The 25,737-nt window shown below is 39.7% G+C and overlaps 1 pseudogene across 1 annotated transcript; it reads right to left on the reverse strand.

Moving 5' to 3' along the window:
- Positions 1 to 20,911: 20,911 nt before the first annotated feature.
- On the reverse strand, positions 20,912 to 25,208 carry LOC307187545 (MARCKS-related protein-like; annotated as a pseudogene). Its single transcript has one exon. The product of its transcript is annotated as an MARCKS-related protein-like (transcript).
- Positions 25,209 to 25,737: the final 529 nt, after the last annotated feature.

Raw genomic sequence — 25,737 nt, forward strand, 5'->3', positions numbered from 1 at the left:
GGTTCATTGTAATACGTGGGAAAGGACCAGAGAGATTTTTAAGCCAAACTCTTCATTTTATAAGTGAAAAAACTTAGGTCTGGAGAGATGGAGCAACTTACCCAAGATCATATATAGCTCATCTTTGGCAAAACCAAGAAAGAATCTGAGTCTCCTTGAAAGTCATTTTTCTTCCCGAAATACTTTAAAGTTTTATGTAAAAGATCTTCATTTCATGGCTATATATATACCATCAAGTAGTTGTTATCAGTTACTCCTCAAGGAAACCCTAAAAACTTTTAGCTAATTATTTCCCATTTGACACATTTCAGGATGTCAAATAAGAAGTTCTTACTGAGACATCAAGATAAAATACGTGACAAGCCAAAGAGGAGAGCCATAAAAAGATAGATCATGGTCTTTCCATGATCTCTTTCTTTTCAAAGCACTCTCCCAGCAAATAGCACGCTAGTTAAACCTGTTGGTGAGTAAACTTAAGGAAATATGTTAAAGGACTCCATCCAGTCCTGCCCAAAGCCAGGCAGAGGAGGCCAACTTGAGTTCTCACCACCATCCCCCAACACCCTTTGTTGTTTGCTCAGAATAGTTTCCCCGGTAAGACATTAGTGATTCCTAGGGCTTCTTTAAGAAGTTTCTTTATTATGTGTGAAGTGATTGAAAACTGCCAATCATGAATCTGGCAATCCCCTCTCATGAGCTTCAAGACTGTTCTGATTACAATAATTACATTTTTATGAATATCCTACCTAGAGAGTAACAATTTTACTATGTCAGACTACACCACACGAAGATGCATCAGTTTCATCTGCAATGAAAAATAGAGCCTAATAGCTCAGTTGTATATTTATGATAGTCAGACATCAAGATGCAACGTAAATACTTCAGCTGAAAGAATTCTGATCATTATTTAACCTTGAGATGATAAGGGTGAAGGCTTGTCAGCTTTCATGAATTATTTTTTTCATGATTTTTGCTATTTTGATTTGATTTTTAAAACTCCATAACTTAACACTTATTAACATTTGGATTCCACCCCACCCCTCATGATATGTAGACAAGGCACACCAACAAAAGATTAATAGATATGATTGATAGTCAAAGGGAGAGGATTAGGTAGTTGTAAGACATAATTATGTTTCAGGTACAATAGTGCCCGTCCAACGAGTTTTCTTCTTGCCTAAGTTTCTTCACCCATGATGCAAATAATGGACACAGTGTTTAGGTTTGATGAATACATATTAGTTTAATGCAAAGAAAAAACTGTTGCATTATTACAAATAGTGGTCAGTGCCAGTCGAAGTGTGCTCTGAGAACCCGTAGCATCAGGCATCACCTAGAAGCCTGTTAAGGATGTAAATTCTCAGGTCCCCACCCCAGACTTGCTGAGTCAGAATCTTTGGCCGTGGAGCGCAGGACTCTGTCTTAACAAGCCCTCCAGGTGATGCTCTGAGGTTTGAGAACCACTGCTGTAGCATCTTGTAGCTATTCCCATTGGCTGCAGTGAAACGTTGCCAGGTGTGGACGTGGCAGTCCCAGCAACACTGTAGGTGTTCCCTGTTAACTGCAGTAGTGTGTGTTCCAGGGCAGCTTAAGTGAACAGGCTCTTTTGGTCAAATTCCTGAGTGCAGAGGTTCCTCTTAAGTGGATTTTTTTCTTCTCTTTAAATCCCCAGATGTTGCAAGCCATAGTTTCTTCCCATTCCACTCGTAATTGTTAGTTTATCCTCCCTGGTAGAGGGATGTTATGATATCCTTTCTAATGACAAGATTTCCACCACCCTGAACCTCTGCTGATCCTTTCCCTTTGTTACAACCATTTCCCTAAAGTCATCTTGAGTTGTTTAAAAAATTTTAACATCCAACATGATGCCCTTTATATTTCTTATGGCAGTACCATAAGAAATGCACTCTATCTTTTGATAGCACTGTGAGTGAAAATTATTTACCGTAACTCACCAGAAAATGGTATAGGGAATTGTCACACATTGCAAGCACACTTAATTCAAGAAAACATGGTAGAACATACTTAGTACAAATGCTGATGCTCACTAACCAGGACTGTGCAGTGCTGTCAGTGACACAGTTTTTCTTTGAGAGGTTAAAATAGCTCTCGGTGTAAAGGAAATGTATCACAGAATTTGGTAATGGATTAAAAAGGGGGAGGAAGGGGAAGAAGGGAGTGAGGGAAGGAAAGAGGGAGATTGAGAGAGAATATTTTAATGAAAATATTTTAGAGACAAGTAGCATTTTAATGAATCAGCATGCGTGGGGCAATGTTAAATGGAGTAGAAGAGTATGACAAAAAGTGAATTGCCATCTTATGATTTAATCTTCATATTACTTTATACATTCTCTATATAAAAATATATTCTTATATATATATATGAATATATTCTTTTAAAGACCCAAATGCAAGGGTAAACAGTGATTCTAAATCCTGAATGTGTATCAGAATGACCTTGAAGCTTGTTAAAAATACAAATTCCCAAAAAAAAACAAAAAACAAATTCCCGTGGTCATGGTTGCTTTGGCAACACATATACTGAAATTCAAGCGATACAGAGAAAATTAGCACGGTCCCTGTGCAAGGATAACATGAAAACTCATGAAGCGTTCCATATTATTTTTCGAATTTTATTTTATTTAGTTTTTTTTATACAGTAGGTTCTTATTAGTTATCTATTTTATACATATTGGTGTATATATGTCAATCCCAATCTCCCAGTTCATCCCACCCCCCCTCACTTTCCCACCTTGGTGTCCATACATTTCTTCTCTACATCTGTGTCTCTGTATCTGCCTTGCAAACCAGTTCATCTGCAGCATTTTTCTAGATTCCACATATATGCGTTAATATACGATATTTGTTTTTCTCTTTTGACTTACTTCACTCTGTATGACAGTCTCTAGTTCCATTCACGTCTCTACAAATGACCCAATTTCATTCTTTTTTATGGCTGAGTAATATTCCACTGTATATATGTACCATATCTTCTTTATCCATTCATCTGTTGTTGGGCATTTAGGTTGCTTCCATGACCTGGTAATTGTAAATAGTGCTGCAATGAACATTGGGGTGCATGTGTCTTTTTGAATTATGGTTTTCTCTGGGTATGTGCCCAGTAGTGGGATTGCTGGGTCATATGGTAGTTCTGTTTTTAGTTTTTTAAGGAACCTCCATACTGTTCTCCATAGTGGCTGTATCAATTTACATTCCCACCAACAGTGCAAGAGGGTTCCCTTTTCTCCACACACTCTCCAGCATTTATTTGTAGATTTTCTGATGATGCCCATTTTAACTGGTGTGAGATGATACCTCATTGTAGTTTTGATTTGCATTTCTCTAATGATTAGTGATGTTGAGCAGCTTTTCATGTGTCTCTTGGCCATCTGTATGTCTTCTTTGGAGAGATGTCTAGGTCTTCTGCCCATTTTTTGATTTGGTTGTTTGTTTTTTTAATATTGAGCTGCATGAGCTGTTTATATATTTTGGAGATTAATCCTTTGTCCGTTGATTTGTTTGCAAATATTTTCTCCCATTCTGAAGCTTGTCTTTTCATCTTGCTTATAGTTTCCTTTGCTGTGCAAAAGGTTTTAAGTTTCATTAGGTCCCATTTGTTTATTTTTGTTTTTATTTCCATTACTCTAGGAGGTGGGTCAAAAAAAGATCTTGCTGTGGTTTATGTTGAAAAGTGTTCTTCCTGTGTTTTCCTCTAAGAGTTTTATAGTGTCCAGTCTTACATTTAGATCTTGAATCCATTTTGAGTTTATTTTTGTGTATGCTGTTAGGCAGTGTTCTAATTTCATTCTTTTACATGGAGCTGTCCAGTTTTCCCAGCACCACTTATTGAAGAGACTGTCTTTTCTCCATTATATATCCTTGCCTCCTTTGTCATAGATTAGTTGAGCATAGGTGCGTGGGTTTATCTCTGGGCTTTCTATCCTGTTCCATTGATACATATTTCTGTTTTTGTGGCAGTACAATATTGTCTTGATTACTGTAGCTTTGTAGTATAGTCTGAAGTTAGGAAGTCTGATTCCTCCAGCTCCCTTTTTTTCCCTCAAGATTGCTTTGGCTATTTGGGGTCTTTTGTGGCTCCATACAAATTTAAGATTTTTTGTTCTAGTTCTGTAAAAAAAAAATGCCACTGGTAATTTGATAGGAATTGCATTGAATCTGTAGATTGCTTTGGGTAGTATAGTTATTTTCACAATATTGATTCTTCCAATCCAAGAACATGGTATATCTCTCCACCTGTTTGTGTCATCTTTGATTTCTTTCACCAGTGTCTTATAGTTTTCTGAATACAGGTCTTTACCTCCTTAGGTAGGTTTATTCCTAGGTATTATATTCTTTTTGTTGCAGTGGTAAATGGAATTGTTTCCTTAATTTCTCTTTCTGATCTTTTGTTGTTAGTGTACAGGAATGCAAGAGATTTCTGTGCATTAATTTTATATCATGCAACTTTACCAGTTTCATTGATGAGCTCTAGTAGTTTTCTGGTGGCACCTTTAGGATTCTCTATGTATAGTATGATGTCATCTGCACACAGTGACAGTTCTACTTCTCCTTTTCCAGTTTGTCTTCCTTTTATTTCTTTTTCTTCTCTGATTGCTGTGGCTAGGACTTCCAAAACTATGTTGAATAATAGTGGCGAGAGTGGACATCCTTGTCTTGTTCCTGATCTTAGAGGAAATACTTTCAGTTTTTCACCATTGAGAATGATGTTTGCTGTGGGTTTGTCATATATGGCCTTTATTACGTTGAGGTAGGTTCCCTCTATGTCCACTTTCTGGAAAGTTTTTATCATAAATGGGCATTGAATTTTGTCAAAAGCTTTTTCTGCATCTATTGAGATGATCATATGGTTTTTATTCTTCAATTTGTTAATATGGTTTTCCCCATTGATTAATTTGCGTATATTGAAGAATCGTTGCATCCCTGGGATACATCCCACTTGACCATGGTGTATGATCCTTTTAATGTGCTGTTGGATTCTGTTTGCTAATATTATTTTGAGGACTTTTGCATCTATATACATCAGTGATATTGGTCTGTAATTTTCTTTTTTTGTAGTATCTCTCTCTGGTTTTGGTATCAGGGTGATGGTGGCCTCGTAGAATGAGTTTGGGAGTGTTCCTTGCTCTGCAGTTTTTTGGAAGAGTTTGAGAAGGATGGGCGTTAGCTCTTCTCTAAATGTTTGATAGAATTCACCTGTGAAGCCATCTGGTCCTGGACTTTTGTTTGTTGGAGGATTTTTAATCGTGGTTTCAATTTCATTTCTTGTGATTGGTCTCTTCATATTTTCTAATTTTCCTGTTCAGTCTTGAAAGGTTCTACCTTTCCAAGAATTTGTCCATTTCTTCCCGGTTGTCCATTTTATTGGCAGAGTGTTGCTTTTAGTAGTCTCTTATGATCCTTCGTATTTCTGCGGTGTCTATTGTAACTTCTCCTTTTTCATTTCTAATTTTATTGATTTGAGTCCTCTCCCTCTTTTTCTTGGTGAGTCTGGCTAAAAGTTTATCAATTTTGTTTATCTTCTCAAAGACCCAGCTTTTAGTTTTATTGATCTTTGCTATTGTTTTCTTTCTTTCTATTTCATTTATTTCTGCTCTGATCTTTATATTTCTTTCCTTCTACTAACTTTGAGTTTTTTTGTTCTTCATTCTCTCGTTCCTTTAGGTATAAGGTTAGATTGTTTATTTGAGATTTTTCTTGTTTCTTGAGGTAGGCTTGTATTGCTATAAACTTCCCTCTTAGAACTGCTTTTGGTGCATCCCATAGTTTTGGATTGTCATGTTTTATTCTGTCATTTGTGTCTAGGTATTTTTTGATTTCCTCTTTGATTTCTTCAGTGATCTCTTGGTAATTTAGTAACGTATTGTTTAGCCTCCATGTGTTTGTGTCTTTTACGTTTTTTTCCCTGTAATTTATTTTTAGTCTCATAGTGTTGGGGTCAGAAAAGGTGCTTGATATGTTTTCAGTTTTCTCAAATTCACTGAGGCTTGATTTGTGGCCAAAGATGTGATCTGTCCTGGAGAATGTTCCGTGTGCACTTGAGAAGAAAGTGTAATCTGCTGTTTTTGTATGGAGTGTCCTATAAATATCCATTAAATCTCTCTGGTGTATTGTGTCATTTAAAGCTTGTGTTTCCTTATTAATTTTCTGTCTGGATGATCTGTCCATTGGTGTATGTGACGTGTTTAAGCCCCACACCATTATTGTGTGACTGTTGATTTCCTCTTTTATAGCTGTTGGCATTTGCCTTATGGATTGAGGTGCTCCTATGTTGGGTGCATATATATTTATAATTGTTATATCTTCTTCTTGGGTTGATCCCTTGACCATTATGTAGTGTCCTCCCTTGTCTCTTGTAACATTCTTTATTTTAAAGTCTATTTTATCTGATACGAGTATTGCTACTCCAGTTTTCTTTTGATTTCCATTTTCATGGAATATCTTTTTCCATCCCCTCTCTTTCAGTCTGTATGTGTCCCTAGGTCTGAAGTGGTTGTCTTGTAGACAGCCTATATATGGGTCTTGTTTTTGTATCCATTCAGCGAGCCTGTGTCTTTTGGTTGGAGCCTTTAATCCATTCACATTTAAGGTGATTATCAATATGTATGTTCCTGTTACCATCGTCTTAATTGTTATGGGTTTGTTTTCGTTGGTCCTTTTTTTCTCTTGTGTTTCCCACTTAAGTTCCTTAGCATTTGTTGTAGAGCTGGTTTGGTGGGGGTGAATTCTCTTAGCTTTTGCTTGTCTGTAAAGCTTTTGATTTCTCTGTCGAATCTAAATGAGATCCTTGCCGGGTAGAGTAATCTTGGTTGTAGGTTTTTCCCTTTGATCACTTTAAATATATTGTGCCACTCCCTTCTGGCTTGTAGAGCTTCTGTTGAGAAATAGCTGTTAACCTTATGGGAGTTCCCTTGTATGTTATTTGTCATTTTCCCCTGTTGCTTTCAATAATTTTTCTTTGTCTTTAATTTTTGTCAATTTGCTTACTTTGTGTCTCGGCATGTTTCTCCTTGGGTTTATCCTGCATGGGACTCTCTGTGCTTCCTGGACTTGGGTGGCTCTTTCCTTTCCCATGTTAGGGAAATTTTCGACTATAATTTCTTCACATATTTTCTCGGGTCCTTTCTCTCTCTCTTCTCCTTCTGAGACCTCTATAATGTGAATGTGTTTAGAGGTGCCTTTAATATCGTCCCAGAGGTCTCTTAGGCTGTTTTCATTTCTTTTCATTCTTTTTTCTTTACTCTGTTCTGTGGCAGTGAATTCCACCATCCTGTCTTCCAGGTCACTTATCTGTTCTTCTACCTCAGTTATTCTGCTATTGATTCCTTCTAGTGTATTTTTCATTTCAGTTATTGTATTCATCTCTGTTTGTTTGTTCTTTAATTCTTCTAGGTGTTTGATCTTTAATTCTTCTAGGTCTTTGTTAAACATTTCTTGCATCTTCTTAGTCTTTGCCTCCATTCTTTTTCCGAGGTCCTGGGTCATCTTTGCTGTCATTATTCTGAATTCTTTTTCTGGAAGGTTGCCTATCTCCACTTCACTTAATTGTTTTTCTGGGGTTTTATCTTGTTCCTTCATCTGGTACATAGTCCTCTGCCTTTTCATTTTGTCTATCTTTCTGTGATTGTGGTTTTAATTCCGCAGGCTGCAGAATTGTAATTCTTGTTGCTTCTGCTGTCTACTGTCTGATGGGTGAGTTACTTGTGCAAGCTTCCTGATGGGAGGGACTGGTGATGGGTAGAGCTGGGTGTTGCTCAGGTGGTCAGAGCTCAGTAGAAGCTTAATCAGCTTGTTTGCTGATGGGTGGGGCTGGGTTCCTTCCCTGTTGGTTGTTTGGCCTGAAGTGACCCAGCACTGGAGCCTACCTGGCTCTTTGGTGGGGCTAATGGCAGACTCTGGGAGTGCTCACGCCAGTGTCCTTGCCCTGCAGTGAGCCACAGCCACCCCCTGCCTCTGCAGGAGACCCTCCAACACTAGCAGGTAGGTCTGGTTCAGTCTCCTGTGGGATCACTTCTCCTTCCCCTGGGTCCTGATGCACACACTACTTTGTGTGTGCTCTCCAAGAGTGGAGTCTCTGTATCCCCCAGTCCTGTCAGAGTCGTGCAATCAAATCCCACTAGCCTTCAAAGTCTCATTCTCTGGGAATTCCTCCTCCTGTTGCCAGACCCTCAGCTTGGGAAGTCTGATATGGGGCTCAAAACCTTCACTCCAGTGGGTGGACTTCTGTGGTATAATTGTTCTCCAGTTTGTGAGTCACCCACCCGGCAGTTACGAGATTTGATTTTATTGTGATTGCGCCCCTCCTACCATCTCATTGTGGCTTCTCCTTTGTCTTTGGACGTGGGGTATCTTTTTTGGTGAGTTCCAGTGTCTTCCTGTTGATGACTGTTCAGCAGTTAGTTGTGATTCTGGTGCTCTCACAAGAGGGAATGAGTGCACATCCTTCTACTCTGCCATCTTGAACCAATCTCTGAAGCATTCCATATTTTAAAAAAATTCCTGGGTTCCAAGACATATTTATTTTGGTAGGTCTGAGGTGGAGCCCAGGAATCTGTATGTAATAACCACTCCAGGTGATTCTGGTGCAGGTGATCCTTATCTTTCGTTGTGAGAAACACTGCAAATCTCACTCAGAAAAAGCAGAGAAACACGTGTGAGTGTGAGGCAGTAGGGCTGAACCAATTGCACATGAGTTGCACCTTCTTTGGATCCCAGTGGTTCAATAAATAAAGCTTTTGAACAACATGTATATTCTGCCTAGTTCTAAACTTATTTGTACACTTGCCTCCACTCCCAAAAGACTGTAAGCTCCCTGAAACACAGGAATTATGTGGTATACTGACATTTGTATCTTCAGCTCGACTCACCCCCTGCCTTCTTATTGAGAAGATGCTCAGTAATGTTTGTTAAATGAATGAAGACAATAAGGGTATAAATGTAATTGAAAGAGTGTGATTGAAACAGAGAGGGGTTTAGTCTTGGCCTCCTTTCACCCACCAGCTAGCTATGAGACCTTAGAGTCACTTTATCTCCTGATGTCTCAGCCCTGCATTTATTACATGAGAGATCAGTTTCTTCCTCCTTCATAGGGCTTCTGCGGGGTAAAAATGATATAATGTATGTTAAAATTTCCTTGAAATTGCAGAGCCACTTGTTTCATTTTTTTAGAGTGCAACTGTCTATTTTTCTAACCTTTTTTCCTGTGAATGAGTGCAAGGTTATATGACTGGGGCAAAGTACACAACATTCACTTCTGGCCATTATGGGGAAGCAAATTCTATTATTTGGAATTTAAAAGAACTACATGACTTTTCCAACTTCAAGGAGAGTAAAAAATAAATTCGATACTAAAAATTTATAATGTAAATGGAATAACTGCCCCACAAATAATGGGCAGTACAAAGGAAGGGAGGTACACAGGAGCAAATTAACTATTCACATTGATGTTTGATTCTGAGATGGGGACTTTCAGATACCTGTGTTTAATGAAATGATCTCTGAATTTTAGTGGCTCCCCTAAGATCACCATAAAAGGTAACAGTTATCTGCTAAGATGAGCTGAAAAGTACAAGTATATAACATCCCTTTCAAAACTCAAGGTAGAGATTATGATTACCCCTCAAGCTGTAAAGAACCAAAGAACTGAAAGAAACTAGGTCACTTACAAGAGGTGACGTGCCCTGGGTAGTAAATGCTGGTCCAGGACTGGAGCCAGTTTATATCCCGATGAGGAAAATAAGGACAATGTAGTGAGTTTTCCATGAAGCTATATTTATTCAATTGAGCCTACTGTCTTTAATGTATGTATGTATTTATTATTTTAGTAACTTTAAAAAATTAAAGTATAGTTGATTTACAATATTTTATTAGTTTCAGGTGTACAGCATAGTGATCCAGTATTTTTGCAGATTATAGTCCATTATAGGTTATTACAAGATAATGGCTATAAATCCCTGTGTTATAGAGTAAATTCTTATTACCTATTTTATACATAGTAGTTTGTGTCTGTTAACCCATACCCCTAATTTGTCCTTCTCCCCTTACCTCTCCCCTTTGGTAACCACAAGTTTGTTTTCTATATCTGTGAGTCTGTTTCTGTTTTGCATATATATTCATTTGTATTAGGTTTTAGATTCCACATGTAAATGATATCAGACAGTATTTGTCTTTCTCTGACTTATTTCACTAAGCATAGTATTCTCTAGGTCCATCCACATTTCCACAAATGGCAAAATTTCATTCTTTTTTATGGTTGAGTAGTATTCCATTGTGTGTGTGTGTGTGTGTGTGTGTGTGTGTGTGTGTGTGTGTGTGTAGCACATCTTCTCAATCCAGTCATCTGTTGATGGGCTCTTGGGTTGCTTCTATGTCTTGGCTATTGTAAATAGTATTGTTATGAACATTAGGGTGCATATATCTTTTTGAATTAGCATTTTTGTTTTTTCTGGGTAAATGCCCAGGAGTGAAATTGCTGGATCATATGGTAGTTCCATTTTTAGTTTTTAAAATTTTTTCAATAGGTCTTTATTGGAGTATAATTGCTTCACAATACTGTGTTACTTTCTGTTGCCCAACAAAGCAAATCAACCACATGCATACACATGTCCCCATATCCCCTCCCTCGTGAGCATCCCTCCCATCCTCCCTATCGCACCCCTCTATGTCATCACAAAGCACTGAACCCATCTCCCTGTGCCATGCTGCTGCTTCCCACCAGCCAACTATTTTACATTCAGTAGTGTATATATGTCGATGCTACTCTCACTTCACCTCAGCTTCGCCCTCCTACCCCATGTCCTCAAGTCCATTCTCTGTGTCTGCCTCTTTATTCCTACCCTGCAGCTAGGTTCATCAGACCATTTTTTATTTTAGATTCCATGTATATGTGTTAGCATACGATATTTGTTTTTTCTTTCTTACTTCACACTATATGACAGACTGTAGGTACATCCACCTCACTACAAATAACTCAATTTTTTTTTTTTTTTTTTTTGCGGTATGCGGGCCTTTCACTGTTGTGGCCTCTCCTGTTGCGGAGCACATGCTCCGGACGCGCAGGCTCAGCGGCCATGGCTCACAGGCCCAGCCGCTCCGCGGCATGTGGGATCTTCCTGGACCGGGACACAAATCCATGTCCCCTGCATCGGCAGGTGGACTCTCAACCACTGCACCACCAGGAAAGCCCTCAATTTTGTTTCTTTTTATGGCTGAGTAATATTCCATTGTATATATGTGCCACATCTTATTTATTCATTCATCTGTCGATGGACATTTAGGTTGCTTCCATGTCCTGGCTACTGTAAATAGAGCTACAATGAGCATTGTGGTACATGTCTCTTTTTGAATTATGGTTTTCTCAGGATATATGCCCAGTAGTGGGATTGCTGGGTCATATGGTAGTTCTATTTTTAGTTTTTTAAGGAACCTTCATACTGTTCTCCATAGTGGTTATATCAATTTACATTCCCACCAACAGTGCAGGAGGGTTCCCTTTTCACCACACCCTTTCCAGCATTTATTGTTTCTAGATTTTTTTGATAATGGCCATTATGACCGGCGTGGGGTCATCGCAGCCTTGATTTGTATTTCTCTAATAATTAGTGATGCTGAGCAACTTTTCATGTGCCTCTTGGCCATCTGTATGTCTTCTTGAAGAGATGTCTATTTAGGTCTTCTGCCCATGTTTTAACTGGATTGTTTGGTTTTTTTGATATTGAGCTCCATGAGCTTTTTGTGTATTTTAGAGATTAATCTTTTGTTTGTTGTTTCATTTGCAAATATTTTCTCCCATTCTGAGGGTTGTCTTTTTGTCTTGTCTTTGGTTTCCTTTGCTGTACAAAAGCTTTCAAGTTTAATTAAGTCCCATTTGTTTATTTTTGTTTATATTTCTGTTACTCTAGGAGGTGGGTCAAAAAAGGTCTTGCTGTGGTTTATGTCAAAGAGTGTTTATCCTATGTTTTCCTCTAAGAGTTTTATAGTGTCTGATCTTACACTTAAGTCTTTATTCCATTTGGAGTTTATTTTTGTGTATGGTGTTCGGTAGTGTTCTCATTTCATTCTTTTACATGGAACTGTCCAGTTTTCCCAGCACCACTTATTGAAGAGGCTGTCTTTCTCCATTGTATGTTCTTGCCTCCTTTGTCATAAATTAGGTGCCCACATGTGTGTGGGTTTATCTCTGGGCATTCTATCCTGTACCATTGATCTATATTCTGTTTTTGTGCCAGTACCATACTTTCTTGATTACTGTAGCTTTGTGGTATAGTTTGAAGTAGGTGAGCCTGATTCCTCCAGCTCCGTTTTTCTTTCTCAAGATTGCTTTGGCTATTTGGGGTCTTTTGTGTTTCCATATGAATTGTAAGATTTTTTTTTTTCTAATTCTGTGAAGAATGCCATTGGTAATTTGATAAGGATTGCATTGAATCTGTAGATTGCTTTGGGTAGTATAGTCATTTTTACAGTATTGATTCTTCCAATCCAAGAACATGGTATATTTCTCCATCTGTTTATGTCATCTTTGATTTCTTTCACCAGTGTTTTATAGTTTTCTGAGTACAAGTCTTTTCCCTCCTTAGGCAGGTTTATTCCTAGGTATTTTATTCTTTTTGTTGTAGTGGTAAATGCGAGTGTTTCCTTACTTTCTCTTTCTGATTTTTCATTGTTGGTGTATAGGAATGCCAGAGATTTCTGTGCATTAATTTTATATCTGCAACCTTAACCAAATTCATTTAGTTCTAGTAGTTTTCTGGTGGCATCCTTAGGATTTTCTATGTATAGTATCATGTCATCTGCAAACAGTTTTACTCCTTTTCCAATTTATATTCCTTTTATTTCTTTTTGTTCTCTCATTGCTGTGGCCTGGACTTCCAAAATTATGTTGAATAAGAGTGGTAATAATCTTTTTCCTGATCTTAGTGGAAATGCTTTCAGTTTTTCACCATTGAGTGTGATGCTTGCTGTGGGTTTGTCATACATGGCCTTTATTATGTTGAGGTAGGTTCCCCCTATGCCCGTTTTCTGGAGAGTTTTTATTGTAAATGGGTGTTGAATTTTGTCAAAAGATTTTTCTGCATCTATTGAGATGATCATACGGTTTTTATTCTTCAGTTTGTTAATATGGTCTGTCACATTGATTGATTTGCGTGTATTGAAGAATCCTTGCATCCCTGGGATACATCCCACTTGATCATGGCGTATGATCCTTTTAATGTGCTGTTGGAATTTGTTTGCTAGTATTTTGTTGAGGATTTTTGCATCTATATACATCAGTGATATTGGTCTATACTTTTCTTTTTTTGGGATATCTTTTTCTGGTTTTGGTATCAGGGTGATGGTAGCTTCGTAGAATGAATTTGGGAGTGTTCCTTCCTCTGCAATTTTTTGGAAGAGTTTGAGAAAGATTGATGTTATCTCTTCTCTAAATGTTTGATAGAATTCGCCTGTGAAGCCATCTGGTCCTGGACTTTTGTTTGTTGGAAGATTTTTAATTACACTTTCAATTTCATTACTTGTGATAGGTCTGCTTATATTTTCTAATTCTTCCTGGTTCAATCTTGGAAAATTGTACCTTTCCAAGAGTTTGTCCATTTCTTTGTGGTTGTCCATTTTATTGGCATATAGTTGTGCGTAGTAGTCTCTTAAAATCCTTTGTATTTCTGCAGTGTCATTTGTGATTTCTCCTTTTTCATTTCTAATTTTATTGATTTGAGTCCTCTCCCTTTTTTTCTTGATGAGTCTGGCTAAGGGTTTATCAATTTTGTTTATCTTCTCAAAGAACCAGCTTTTAGTTTTATTGATCTTTGCTTTTGTAGTCTTCATTTCTGTTTTGTTTATTTCTGATCTTTATGATTTGTTTCCTTCTACTGACTTTGGGTTTTCTTTGTTCTTCTTTCTCTAGTTGTTTTAAGTGTAGGGTTAGATTGTTTATTTGAGATTTTTCTTGTTTCTTGAGGTGAGATTGAATTGCTATAAACTTCCCTCTTAGAACTGCTTTTGCTATGTCCCACAGGTTTTGGGTTGTCGTGTTTTCATCATCATTTGTTTCTGTGTATTTTTTAATTTCTTCTTTGATTTCTTCAGTGATCTCTTGGTTATTTAGTAGCACACTGTTTAGCCTCCATGTATTTGTGTTTCTTTACAGGTTTTTTCATGTAATTGATTTCCAGTCTCATAGCGTTGTGGTCAGAGAAGATGCTTGATACGATTTCAGTTTTCTTAAATTTTCTGAGGCTTGACTTGTGACCCAAGATGTGATCTATCTTGGAGAATGTTCCATGTGCACTTGAGAAGAGAGTGTATTCTGCCACTTTTGAGTGGAATGTTCTATAAATATCAATTAGATCTATCTGGTCTATTGTGTCATTTAAAGCTTGTGTTTCCTTATTTATTTTCTGTTTGGATGATCTGTCTGTTGGTGTAGGTGGGGTGTTAAAGTCCCCTACTATTATTGTGTTATTGTTGATTTCTCCTTTCTTGGTCGTTAGCATTTGCCTTACGTATTGAGGTGCTCCTATGTTGGGTGCATGAACATTTATTAATGTTACATCTTATTCTTGGACTGATCCTTTGATCATTATGTAGTGTCCCTCCTTATCTCTTGTAACAGGCTTTATTTTAAAGTCTATTTTATCTGATATGAGTATTGCTACTCCAGCTTTCTTTTTTTTAAATTTTTATTTATTTATTTATTTATGGCTGTGTTGGGTCTTCGTTTCTGTGCGAGGGCTTTCTCTAGTTGTGGCAAGCAGGGGTCACTCTTCATCGCGGTGCACAAGCCTCTCACTATCGTGGCCTCTCTTGTTGCAAAGCACAGGCTCCAGGTGTGCAGGCTCAGTAGTTGTGGCTCACGGGCCCAGCCGCTCTGCAGCATGTGGGATTTTCCCAGACCAGGGCTCGAACCCGTGTCCCCTGCATTGGCAGGCAGATTCTCAACCACTGTGCCACCAGGGAAAGCCTCCAGCTTTCTTTTGATTTCCATTTGCATGGAATATCTTTTTCCATCCCTTCACTTTCAGTCTGTATGTGTCCCTAGGTCTGAAGTGGGTCTCTTGTAGACAGCATGTATAAGGGTCTTGTTTTTGTATCCATTCAGTGAGCCTGTGTCTTTTGGTGGGACATTTAATCCATTTACATTCGAGGTTATTATCGATATGTATGTTCCTATTACCATTTTCTTAGTTTTGGGGGGTTTGTTTTTGTGGGTCTTTTTCTTCTCTTGTGTTTCCCACTTAGAGAAGTTTCTTTAACATTGTTGTAGAGCTGGTTTGGTGGTGCTGAATTCTCTTAGCTTTTGTTTGTCTGAAAAGCTTTTGACTTCTCCATTGAATCTGAATGAGATCCTTGCTGGGTAATCTTGGTTGTAGGGTTTTCTCTTTCATCAGTTTAAGTATATCCTGCCACTCCCTTCTGGCCTGCAGAGTTTCCGCTGAAAACTCAGCTGATAACCTTATGGGAATTCCTTTGTGTGTTATTTTTTGTTTTTCCCTTGCTGCTTTTAATATTTTTTCTTTGAATTTAATTTTTGTTAGTTTGATTAATATGTGTGTTGGTGTGTTTTTCCTAGGTTTAACCTGTATGAGACTCTCTGTGCTTCCTGGACTTGGGTGACTATTTCCTTTCCCGTGTCAGGGAAGTTTTCAACTATAATCTCTTCAAATATTTTCTCAGACTGTTTCTTTTTCTCTTCTTCTTCTGGGATCCCTATAATTCGAATGTTGGTGCAATTAGTGTTGTCCCAGAAGTCTCTGAAACTATCTTCAATTCATTTCATTCTTTTTTCTTTATTCTGCTCCTCAGCAGTTATTTCCATCATTTTGTGTTCCAGCTCACTTATTTGTTCTTCTGCCTCAGTTTTTCTGTTATTGAATCCTTCTAGTATATTTTTCATTTCAGTTATTGTGTTGTTCACCTGTGTTTGTTTGTTCTTTATTTCTTCTACATCTTTGTTAAACATTTCTTGTATTTTCTTAATCTCTGCTTCCATTCTATTTCCTAGATTCTGGATCATCTTTACTATCATTACTCTGAATCCTTTTTCAGGTAGATTGCCTATTTCCTCTTCATTTATTTGGTCTTGGAGGTTTTTACCTGCTCCTTATTCTGTGACATTTTTTTGCCGTCTAATTTTTTTTTTTTTAATGAGTGGGATTGTGTTCCTGTCTTACTGGTTGTTTAGCCTGAGGCTTCCAACACTGGAGTTTGTAGGCTATTGGGTAGAGCTGGGTCTTGGTGCTGAGATGAGGAACTCCAAACTCCAGGAGACCTCACTCTGATGAGTATTCCCTTGGGTCTGAGGTTCTCTGTTAGTCCAGTGGTTTGGACTCGGAGCTCCCACTGCCGGAGCTTTGGCCCAACCGTGGGCTCGATAACCAAGATCCTGTAAGCTGCGTGGGGTGGCCAAAAAAGAAACAATATCAAAGAAAAAAATAAAATTAGACTAGGAAACTATCAGATATGTTAGAAAGAATGTAAAAGTAAAAATATAGACGAATCAACAACTGGAAGGTACATCAGTACCACAATAGGAAAAAAGAGGAGGAGGGAAAAGAAAAGAAAAAAAAAACAAGGGGAAAAGGCCTTGGCTGTGGAGGGTGGGGCCTAAGCAAGGTCGAGTTTTGGGCTGTGGGCAGGGTCAATGCTCAGGACCCACATGGCTGCAAAAGACCCTGGGGACTGTGGGGGTTTGGGCTTAGGCTCAAGGAACAGAATGTGCCCAGGCGTGACCCCCAGCCCTGGTCTCAGAGAGCAGGGGACCTCACTTGGGGCCCAGTAGGCTTCCTGGGTTTGAGTGGGCAGGGCATACGCCCTCCTCTCCTGCTCCTCTGGTCTGGGAGGGCCCCTCCCGGCTCCCTCTGCTGATCTCCCAGGCCTCCCTCCTATGCCCCCAGGACCAGTGCGGCCAGGGGGGAGGGGGAGGGCTTGGAGGGCAGGGGACTGGCCTGGGATCTCAGCAGGCTCCCTGTGCCCAAGTGGGCAGGGCAGTTTCCCTCCCTCCTCTCCTGTTCCTCAGGATGGCTCTTCCTGCCTGCCTCTCCTGATCACCCTGACCTCCATCCTATGCCCTCAAGTACCCACACGGCCTGGAGGGGGCCTTGGAGGGCCAGGGATCGACCTGGGAGCTCCGCAGGCTCCCCGGGCCCGAATGGGTGGGGCAATTGCTTTCGCTCCTCTCCCACTCTTCCCAGAGAGTTCCTTCCACCTGCCTCTTCTCATCTCCCCAGGCTCAGGGACGCCAATCCTGTCTGGCCTCCACTTTTCTTCCCCCATCAGTCCCCCTACATCCTACTTGTTCACTTTGGGGTTCCTCCCACCTCCTTGGGCATCAGAGTCCCTCACCAGCGGCCGGCAGGCGCCCTAGTTGTGGGGAGACGCTAACTCTGTGTCTTCCCACACTGCCATCTTGACTCTGCCTCCATTTTTAGTTTTTTGAGGAACCTTAATACCGTTTTCCATAGTGGCTGCACCAATTTACATTCCTACCAACAGTGTACAAGTGTTCCCTTTTCTCCACATACTCTCCAACATTTGTTGTTTGTAGACTTTTTGATGATAGCCATTCTGACAGGTGTGAGGTGATACCTCATTGTGGTTTTGATTTGCATTTCTCTAGTAATTAGTGGTGTTGAACATCTTTTCTTGTGCTGGTTAGCCATCTGTATGTCTTTTTTGGAAAAATATTCAGATCTTTCTGTTTTTTGATTGGGTGTTTGTTTTTCTGATATTGAATTGTATTCTCTGTTTACATATTTTGGATATTAATCCCTTATCAGTCACATCATTTGCAAATATTTTCTCCCATTCCGTAGATTGTTTTTTTGTTGTGTCCTTTGCTGTGCAAAAGCTTTTAAATTTAATTAGGTCTCATTTGTTTTTGCTATAATTTATATGGCAAAGAGTGTTCTGCCTCTGTTCTCTTCTAGGATTTTTTTGGTTTTCATTCTTACATTTAGGTTTTTAAACCATTTTGAATTTATTGTTTTATTTGGTGTGAGGGGATACTCTAATCTCATTGGTGGCTGTCCAGTTTTCCCAGCACCACTTGTTGAAGAGGTTGTCTTTCCTCCACTGTATATTCTTGCCTTCTTTGTTATAGATTAATTGACTATAGGTGCATGGGTTTATTTCTGGGCTTTATACTGTTCCATTGATTCACGGGTCTGTTTTTGTGCCAGTACCGTACTTTTTTGATTACTGTAGCTATGTGGTATAGTCTGAAATCTGGGAGGGTTATGCCTCCAGCTTTGTTCTTTTTCCTCAAGATTATTTTCAGGGTCTTTTGTGGTTTCATACGAATTTTAGGATTATTTGTTCTACTTCTGTGAAAAATGTCATGGGTATTTTGATAGGGATTCCATTAAATCTGTAGATTGCTTTGGGCAGAATGGCCATTTTAACAGTATTCTTCCAATCCAAGAGCATGGCATATCTTTCCTCTTTATATCATCTTCAATTTCCTTCATCAAAACTTTTCAGAGTATAGGTCTTTCACCTCCTTGGTTAAGTTTATTCCTAGGTATTTTATTCTCTTTGGTGAGATTTTAAATGAGATTTTTTTTTTTTTTACTTTCTGATATTTTGTTATTAGTGTATAGAAATGTAACAGATTTTTGTACATTAATCTTGTATCCTGTGACCTTGCTGAATTCATTTATTAGTTCTAATGGTTTTTGGGTGGAAGCTTTAGGGTTTTCTATACAGAGTATCATGTCATCTGCAAATAGTGACAGCTTTACTTTTTTCCCTTCCAATTTGGATACCTTTTATTTCTTTTTCATGTCTTATTGTTGTGGCTAGGACTTCCAATTCTATGTTAAAAAGAAGTGGTGAGAGTGGGCATCCTTGTCTTGTTCCTGAGTTTAGTGGGAAGTTTAGTTTTCATCATTATGTATGATGTTGGTTGTGGCTTTGTTATAAATAGCCTTTATTATTTTGAGATATGCTTCTGTTATACCCACTTTGATGAGAGTTTTTCTCATGAATGGATGTTGGGTTTTATCAAATGCTTTTTCTTGTCTATTGAGATGATCATGTGATTTTTATCCTTCCTTTTGTTATTGTGGTATATCATGTTGATTGATTTGGGAATATTGACCCTGGAATAAATCTAACTTGATCATGGTGTATGATCCTTTTTATGTATTGTTTGATTCAGTTTGCTAACATTTAGTTGAGGATTTTTGCATCTATATTCATCAAAGATATTAGCCAGTAATTTTCTTTTCTTGTAGTGTGTTTGGTTTTGGTATCAGGGTAATAGTGGCCTCATGGAATGAATTTGGGTGTGTTCCATACTCTTCAATTTTTTTGGAATAGTTTGAGAAGGATATGTATTAGTTCTTCTTTATATTTTGGTGGAATTATCTGTGATGCTGTCCCATCCTGGAATTTTGTTTGCTGGGAGTTTTTGAATTACAAATTCAGTTTCACTTCTAGTGATGAGTATTTTCAAATTGTCTGTTTCCTCTTGATTCAGTCTTGGCAAGCCATATGTTTCTAGAAATTTGTCCATTTCTTCTAGGTTGTCCCATTTGTCGGCATGTAACTGTTTGTAGTATTCTGTTATGATTTTTTATATCTCTGTAATATCAGTTGTAATTTCTCTTCTTATTCTGTTTGAGTCCTCTTTTCTTCCTGGTGAGCCTGGCTAAAGGTTTTTCAATTCTGTTTATCTTTTCAAAAACCCAGCTCTTGGTTTCACTGATATTTTCTGTTGTTTTCTATCTCTGTTTATTTATTTCCTCTCTGATCTTTATTATTTCCTTCCTTTTGCTGACTTTGGGCTTTGTTTTTTATTTTTCTAATTCTTTTAGGTGGTAGTTTAGGTTGATTATTTGAGATTTTTCTTGTTTATTTAGGAAGGCCTGTATTGCTATAAACTTTCCTCTTAGAACTGCTTTTGCTGCATCCCATAGATTTTGGAAAGCTGTGTTTCCATTTTCATTTGTCTTGGGGTATTTTCTGATTTCCTCTTTGATTTCATTGACCCATTGTTTTTTTAGTAGCATGTAGTTTAGTCCCCACATGTTTGTTCTTTTTCCATTTTTCTTTATGTAGTTGATTTCTAGTTTCATACCATTATAGTCAGAAAAAATGCTTGATATAATTTCTATCCTCTTAAATTTGTTGAGGCTTGTTTCGTGCCCTAGTATCCCAGTATGTTCTTCAGGATAGTATGTGGTCTATCTTGGAGAACATTGCATGTGCAGTTGAAAAGATCGTGTGTTCTGCTGTTTGGGGATGAAATGTCTTGTAGATAAATCTATTCAATCCAACTGGTCTATTTTTTTTTTTTTTTTTTTTTGTCGAATGGTTTTTATTTTGCTTAAGTACCCCTCCATTTTTTTTTTAACATCTTTATTGGAGTGTAATTGCTTTACAGTGGTGTGTTAGTTTCTGCTTTATAACAAAGTGATACAGTCACACATATACATCTATCCCCATATCTCTTCCCTCTTGCGTCTCCCTCCCTCCCACCCTCCCTATCCCACCCCTCTAGGTGGTCACAAAGCACCGAGCTGATTTCCCTGCCAACTGGTCTGTTGTGTCATTTAAGCGCTGTTGCCTTATTGATGTTCTGTCTGGATGACCTGCCCATTGATCTAAGTGGAGTGTTAAAGTCCCCTACTATTATTGTATTATTGCCAGTTTCTCCCTTTATGTCTGTTAATATTTGCTTTAGGTGCTCCTATATTGGGTGCATATATGTTAAGAAGTGTAATGTCCTCTTCTTGTATTGATCCCTTTATCATTATATAATGCTCTTCTTTGTCTTTTGTTATAGCCTTTGTTTTAAAGTCTATTTTGTCTGATATGAGTATTGCTACCCCTGCTTTCTTGTCATTTCCATTCATGTGAAATATCTTTTTCCATCCCCTCACTTTCAGTCTATGTGTGTCTTTAGCCCTGAAGTAAGTCTCTTGTAGGCAACATGTTGAAGGGTCTTTTTTTTTTTTAATCTAGTCAGCCACCATATGTCTTTTTTTTTTTTTTTTTTGCGGTACGCAGGCCTCACACTGTTGTGGCCTCTCCCATTGCGGAGCACAGGCTCTGGATGCACAGGCTCAGTGGCCATGGCTCACGGGCCTAGCCGCTCTGCGGCATGTGGGATCTGCCCAGACCGGGGCACGAACTCGTGTCCCCTGCATCGGCAGGTGGACTCTCAACCACTGTGCCACCAGGGAAGCCCACCATATGTCTTTTGATTGGAGCATTTAGTCTGTTGATATTTAAAGTAATTGTTGATAGGAATGTACTTATTGCCATTTTATTTTTTGTTTTCCACTTGTTTTTGTAGTCCTTTTCTGTTCATTTCTTCTTCTTTTTGTTTTTTCCCTTGTGGTTTGATAAATTTCTTTAGTAGTATGCTTCTGTTCCTTTCTTTTTGTTTTTTTGTGTATCCATTGTAGATTTTTCATTTGTGGTTACCATGGGGTTCATATATGTTGACCCATAATTATATCTACTTGATTTAAACTTATGGTCATTTAAGTTCAAACACATTCTAAAACATCTACATTTTTTACTCTCCTTCCCCACATTTTGTTTTTTTAAATGTCATCTTCATGCTTATCCCTTTAACACTTTGTTGTAGTTATAGTTGCTTTTACAATTTTTTGTGTTATAATCTACATACTGGCTTATTCAAGTAATCTTCAATTCTTGCTATATATCTGCCTTTCCTAATGAGATTTACCCTTTCCTCTAGATTCTTCTTTTCCATTTAGAGAAGATCCTTCAAGCTTTCTTTTAGGGTAGGTTTAGTATTGCTGAATTCTTTTAGTTTTTGCTTGTCTGAGAAGTTCTTTATCTCTCCTTCTATTCTAAAGGATAATCTTGCTGGGTAGAGTATGCTAGGTTGCAGGTTTTTCCCTTTCAGGAGTTTGAATATATCATGCCACTCCCTTCTGGCCTGCAAAGTGTCTGCAGAGAAATCAGCTGATAACCTTATGGAAATTCCCTTGTACATGACTCTTTGGTTTTCTCTTGCTCCCTTTAGAATTCTCTTTATCTTTAATTTTTGCCATTTTAATCATGGTATGTCTTGGGTCTATTTGGTATCATCTTGTTTGGGACCCTCTGTGCCTCCTGTAACTAGATATATGTTTCCTTCTTTAGTTTTAGGAAGTTTTCAGCCATAATGTCTTCAAATACATTTTCTATACCCTTCTCTCTCTTATTCTGGAACCCCTATAGTGTGAATGTTGGTGGGTTTAATATTATTCCAGAGATCTCATATGTTACTTTCATTTTTTTTCTCCTTCATTTGTTTTTCTGTCTGCTATTCTGATTGGGTGATTTTCATTATTTTATCTTCCAAATCACTTATGTGTTTTTCTGTGTCATTTAGTCTGATATTCATAGCTTCTAGAGTGTTTTTTTATTTCATATATTGAATTATCTATTTTTGATTGGGTCTTTTATATTTTCTAGTTTCTTGTTAAAATGATTTATGTTTAGATCAATTCTCTTCCCTAATTCGACTAGCATTTTTATTACTAATGTTTTGAACTTTTTTTTGTAAAGGGACGACATATATTCCTTTTCCAAATGTTACAGTAAAACCAGGTGGAAGAAAATGGTTTTAGCAGTTAGGAAGAAAAAAGTACACAGCTGGAGTTTGGCCATTAAAAGTAATTTACAACACTGAGAGGGGAAAAAAAAAGACGAGAAGTTGTTTCCCATTACAGACCTCCCCACCACCCCAAAGCTTAATACTTGCTTACCAAGTCAAAAAAGTGACAGTTGATTCACAAGCTGGAGGTTTGAACTTGAGGAAGGCATTTATAAAAACCCAGACAGGGGCAGTGTCCTCCCTAGCCCAGGGGCCACTAGGCACAGCACAAGAGATTACAAACTCAGCAGGGGAAGGCTGGACACTCAGGGTTTGGGAGTGTAGGCACCCCCACCTCTGGCTCAAGGATTTGGGGAGTAAACAAAACCTGCCTGGAAAAGAATTGTGGACGAAAACCAGCAATTGCCTTCTGCATGGATGGGGACAGGGAAGGAGGTAGGGCCAGGGGCAGGAGCATTTCACATCACTAACCTAACTTAGGAAACTGCAAGGGACCATCTTCAACTGCCTTAAGAGGAAGACCAGATGGATGATGGGAGAATCCACAAGAGGGAGAGGAGGAGAGGGAACGTGGCTAGGGGGCAACAGCCCCTTCCCTTCTGGGCACAGGAAGGCAACCAGGGCACCAGGTCCAGGCAGTGACCACAAGGACAGCAAGGACAGCTTAGAGATCACCCATCTGCCCCCACCCAGCTACTCATTCTGCCTGCCCACTGGTGTAGGGCCTCTCTCCGGCCCGAGGAGTGGATCGCTCTGTGCCTGGGGCCCTGCCTCTTCTGTGTCTCCTCCCTTGGAGGCAGCGCCAGCCTCTGCTCCTTTTGCCTGGGGCTCCTGGCTCTCGGGTAGCGGCAACCTTCCCTCCCTGGGCAGTGCCTTCCTCGCTGCAGGCACCAACTCCCCCCGCTCCTGCCCTTCCTCTGTGGGTGGCGAGGCAGACAGATCATCCCCCCCACCGGCTTCCAATTTCTCCTGAAGGCCAGGCCACTCAATTTGGAAGGCTTCTTGAAAGAGAATGTCTTCTTCTTCTTGGGGGTCTCCTCCCCCTTGGCCTCAGTGCCCTGGCTAGGGGGTGCTGGCTTGATGGCAATGCCAGTGGCCCCAGCTGCCTCCTCTGTTCCATTCATGGGGGAGGGGGCGACTCCCCTTCACCTTTGGGGGATAAGTCTCCACTGCTTTTCACGCAGCCGTTCTTGTGGCCGTTCTCCTGTCCATTGACCTTTGCGGGGGAAGTGCCTGCTGCCTCCTTGGCGGTTACATTGCCCTGGGGAGCCTTGGAGCTCTGGCTGCCCATGGTGGGGTTCTGCTGGAGGGGCTCCTGGAGCCACCCTGGGCTTGTGCCACAGGAGATAGTTTGGTCAGGTGGGCCTCACCGGCGGGGGGGGGGGGATGGGGTGGGACTCGTGGCTGAGGGAAGGGGCCCCACTCCATGCCCCCCTCCCACTAGCTGTGCCGGCCCCACTCTGTGCCAGAATGCCACCCTGTTTTGAATTTTTTATCTGGTAAATTGTTTATTTCTGTTTCATTATTTTTTCAGGGGTTTTCTCTTGTTCTTTCAATTGAGGGTAGTTCCTTTTCCTTTTCATTTTACTTAACTTTCTCTGTCTATGAATTTAGGTAAACCGTTACCTATTGTGGTCTTAAAGAGGTGTTCTCATGTGGAAGCCTCCCTATGCAGAGCGCGTGTGCCCAGTGCCTTTGGTGGGAAGGCTGGAAGTTATGTGGATGCCAGTCATGTCTTTCCTCAGGTTGTGCTGGTTGCTGTCACCTGGTAGGCAGTGTGGCTGGTGATGGAGGAGCTAGAGGCTCACAGTTTGAGGTGGGACTTCCTCTCTGCTCGCTGGCTGTCATCGTCCTATCAGGGGCGGGGTCTGATCCCTAGTTGCTGGAGCAGAAGCCCTGAGGGTCAGGCTTGCATTGGCTCTGTTCTGTTTAAGTGTGTATTTTTCCTTCTCCCGCACTGGGACCTTTGCCCCGAAGGAGTGGAGTGCTGAAGCAAGTGGGGCTTGTGCTGTTATAGAGGACCAGTGTGTTGCCTGTGTAGAAGTCTGCAGCTCTGCTCGATGCAGCCCATGGTTGCATCTTTTCCCTGGTCTTGGCTGCCCCAGATCTAGTGCTGTGCTGCCATGGAGTGAGTGGGACTGGAGCGGGGCCAGAGCATTGGCTCAGCTTGGGCTGGGGCATGCAGTGAGGCAGCTGTGGAAAATCTGGACAGCCACGTTGCTGTCAGAAGTTTGAGCTGCTTCTGGAGTGCTGCTTTGAGTGAGCACCAACAGTGGCTGCTACCGCCCCACCTGGACTATGTCCTGGGCTGCCTCTAAGTCCTTAGCTCAAGTCTTTACCCAGGTCCTGACCACCCTAGATCCAGTGCCACACTGTGGAGTGGAGTGAGGAGGGTCGAGGTATTTGCTTGAGTCTGTCTTTTTTTCTAAGATCAGGTCTTCCCTTGCTTTGGCTTATTGAAATGTCCTTGCTTCTATGAAATATAAGTATTTTTTAAAACTGGCAAAGAAAAAGTGGACAATGATATTATGTCTCCTCATTCAAATGTATTTACTCAGCCTTGAGTTTGACTTCTGGATCCATTCAAGATAAGTGGCTTGAGGTAAATTTCTAATTTTGATTTCACCACATGTAAAGTCACAGAGGTTCCTAATAACACATGTAATATTTGCAAATAACATATTTGCAAAGACCTTAGCACACTTTGTAGTACATAGTAGATGATCAATAATTTGTGGTAGTTATATGAAAAATAAAGACAATAGATAAGTGTCATCATCCAGATAAGTAAATTAAGAGGAGTGTATTGATGGTATAAACTTATCATGTTTACACCACTGTGTTAGCTAAGTTTTTCCATTTTTCCACGGTGGCTTCATTTGGGACCTATCCATTCTTTTGGCTCCAAGAGTACGTCTAAGCAGTAAGCATCAAGGGGGAATTTTCCTTTCATGCACACAGCCAACCAAACAGACCTGTGTTAGCTGTGAGGAGCATTCCAGAACCAGTGGTAGAATGAGGTTGTGCCTACTGGCTGAAGTTCTTGTTGGATCTAGAATTTAAACTCACCTCTTTGGTTCTAGGACTAGTATTTCCTATTGTACAATGCAGATCTTTGTATTTCCAATGCTTAATAAATCATAGTTTTT

Source organism: Stenella coeruleoalba (genome assembly GCF_951394435.1).
Source record: "Stenella coeruleoalba genome assembly, chromosome: 6".
Classification (NCBI taxonomy): domain Eukaryota; kingdom Metazoa; phylum Chordata; class Mammalia; order Artiodactyla; family Delphinidae; genus Stenella; species Stenella coeruleoalba.